The sequence below is a fragment of the Belonocnema kinseyi genome, chromosome 6 (genome assembly GCF_010883055.1).
Source record: "Belonocnema kinseyi isolate 2016_QV_RU_SX_M_011 chromosome 6, B_treatae_v1, whole genome shotgun sequence".
Classification (NCBI taxonomy): domain Eukaryota; kingdom Metazoa; phylum Arthropoda; class Insecta; order Hymenoptera; family Cynipidae; genus Belonocnema; species Belonocnema kinseyi.
The window spans coordinates 98,354,964-98,358,185 of record NC_046662.1 but is presented as its reverse complement, the minus strand read 5'-3'; the positions used below and the strand labels follow the sequence as shown (position 1 = coordinate 98,358,185).

Below are 3,222 nucleotides of genomic sequence, written 5' to 3'. Positions count from 1 at the left end.
CACGCTCGCTAATGCTATTCTTATGGGATTATATGCGGGATTGCATACATTTCGGTAAGCCTCAGCGTGTCCACCCTGTATATATTACGTTGTATGATGCAAATATTTATACAAAATTTCACTAAACAATAGGGTGGTCCTTATTTATCAATTTTCGATTCTTCTTGGTCTCAACCCCGTATTTTGTTTGAATGGCCAAAAAAATTATCTCCAACAAATTTGAGCAAAATCGGTTATTATATTAACATGTGGCCCAAGCACTCAAAGTTTCTCATGTAATTAGCATGGAGTAAGGTGCCGTAAAATTTTAAATGCAGTTATATTTTTTATATTTCATCTGAATCTATACGAAAAAATTTTATTTTAAAAATGGACAAAATGGCGGATCCCTAAATTTGAACCAAAATTACAATTTCTACAATTATTAACAAAATATTGTAAAAGTCTTACAAGAGGCAGAATTATTTATTAGAAACCACGTCATGACAAAATTTTTAATTTTTGAAAAAATGCAACAGGGCCGCCCACATTTTTTAAAACTACTTATTTCTTTGTTTCTCGGTGACGATTTTTCAGGTGTCGATTAAAAGGCTACATTATATTGTAAATAAATATATTTCGCGATGCTTGAATGTCAAAATTTTCAAAAATTCAAAATGGTGCCGTAAAAAAGACTCACAAACTCGTATTTTCTATACTTTTCGTCCAAAGATTTTTAAATTTTGAAGAAAACTCAATTGTATTGTTACAAAGTATATGGTTGGAAGTAGATTTCGACATTTTCAATAAAGTAAAAATGGCGTCTCATTACTGTTTTCAAAAAGTTCTATAATCTTTAAAAAATTTAAATGTTTCTGTCTAGTGGGTGAAAAGTTTCAAATTTTCATCAAGAGGCAAAATTCCCAGTAACTGCAGCTTTGCGAACTTTTCAAGCAAATGGTTTTGAGAATCACTAAATCCTTTCCGAAAATGTGTTTCATATCTTTTCTAAATTTGTAAAAATTATATAACTTGAAAATAGTAATGAGGTGCCATTTTAACTTTAGTGAAAATTCCGAGATCTACTTCCGACCATACACTTTGTATAATTAAAACTGATTTTTCTTCAAAATTTGAAGATCTTTGACAGAAAAGCATAGAAAATACGAGTTTTTCATGAGACAAAATTTTAAATTTTTCTAAATTTTACTTTCATGCATTACGAAATATGTTTCTTTACAATAATATAGCTTTTTAATTGACACTGAAACCAAAATTTGTGCGGTCATCTTAAATTTTTTCAAAATAAAAAATTTTAATTGTCATCACGTGCTTTCTAATAAATAAATCTGCATTTTGTAAAAATTTAACGAGATTTTTTTATAAACTGTAGAAATTGTAATTTTGGTGTAAATTTAGGGATCTGCTAATTTGTAAATTTTGAAAAAAAATGTTATGGTCATTTAAACACAATGGGAGGGGGGCTGAGATCAAATAAATTCGAAAGAAAAAAATCCACCAAGAGTAAATAAGGACCACCGTATTAAACAATGCTAGTCGTGAAGTAAACATTTCTGCAACTTTTCCATTCCGAAAGTTTTAAGTCGTAAATTTGATGCAATCATCCAAATTACATCAGTTTAATAAAAAAATTGGGTTTTAAAACATCTAGCACTTAAAATCTCGGGCAACACGTTTTTTAAAAATGTTTTTCGTTTCTTTTTGAATGCTTATAATATGAAATTTTTCTTTTTTCGTACTTTAATTTTAAACAATTAAATTCTTAAGATGTCCAGGTTTAAGATCTTTATTCTTTCATTTTAATGATGAATGTTTTAATATGATATTTTTCTATTTTACATCTTCTGAATAAAATACGTTTAACTTTCATGGGTTTAATCTTGATTTTTTTACATTTTATAATATAAAATGCCGCAAGCATGGTTTTTAATATTCTTTAGTCTTTATTGTTTTAAATACCCATAATATTGAATTCTGTCACATTTTAAGGCTTTTGATTCTAGTTTGAAATGTTTCTAATACAAAATTGTGTACACATTTTTATTTGAAATTCGGCAATCTGTTATGCTTTTTATTTTCGATAATACGCTTGAAGTAATTCCAAATTACTGAAATTGTTTTAAAACTAGTTACTTTTTATTTGTTTTCTTCGTATATAGGTTTGAACGATTCTGATTTGACACTGTTCCATTCACACGGTTCAATTTTACATATTTGCTGATTAGTTTAATTTTATATTTTCACAGTTGTAAGTTGGAAATAGTCTAAAATTATATAATATTATATTATTAAATTTCGAAAACTAATTAATTTTAAGTGTATAAACTTAGAAATTGCTCAATTAAGAAACATCTAATTTAAAGTGTTTACATTTAAAGTTTCTGAATATTGAACGCTGTACTATTCGAAATCATTAAACTTTGAAGTGTTGGTGTTTAAATTAGCAATTTGAATGAAAAATGTCACCATTTTAAATAATTTATTACTTAGCATCTTTATATTGAAAGATTTTTACTTAAAATTTAGTATATCCTGTCTGTTTGTAATTGTTCACTAGTTAAGATAAAAATTAGATTATGAGACCTAATTTTTTTTTATTCTGAAGGAGATAGAGAGAGGAATAGTGGTTATTATATTTTTTAAATATATTGAGCAGTAATAGAATAATAATTTTGGGGTGATCTCGATTTAAGAAAGAAGTTCTTGGCTTTGTGCAGTCCCAATAATAACACATCTTCGTTGTTTCTCTCGTTCACTGATTGTTAACATCTTCACTTTTTTCTTCGATATTGGCTCATGCGTCTCTCATCATTGTTGTTAACATTGTTGTTGTTGTTGTTGCCGCTCTGACGATCATTACTTCTGCGCGGGAATAAATTGTCTGTCCCGATCAGTCTGGATGGAGAGTCACTCGTATCATTAAGCTCATGAGAATTCGATAGCAATTCAATCAGTAGATAGGAGCGAAATTGTAATACTGTGTACAGTATCGCGTACGACTTCGTACTATACATTAGTCGCTAGTTTGCGTCGTATGTTGAAAGTGAACATTCCAAAATGGATTACATCGACATCATCACCTTTCAGCCTCCCTTATTCTTTAACTAACTAAAATCCTGACGAATATTTGGCACTCGTCCTGCCGGATCCGCGTGGTAGCGAATACTAAAGGGCAACATATGGAATTATTACATGAAGCTACTGTGATGTCACTGTTGAATA

At 29.0% G+C, this 3,222-nt stretch overlaps 1 protein-coding gene across 1 annotated transcript in view; it reads left to right on the top strand.

Moving 5' to 3' along the window:
• LOC117175515 (histone acetyltransferase Tip60-like) overlaps window positions 1-3,222 on the top strand; it is a 7,110-nt gene that overhangs the window by 3,727 nt on the left and 161 nt on the right. The window lies entirely within an intron of this gene.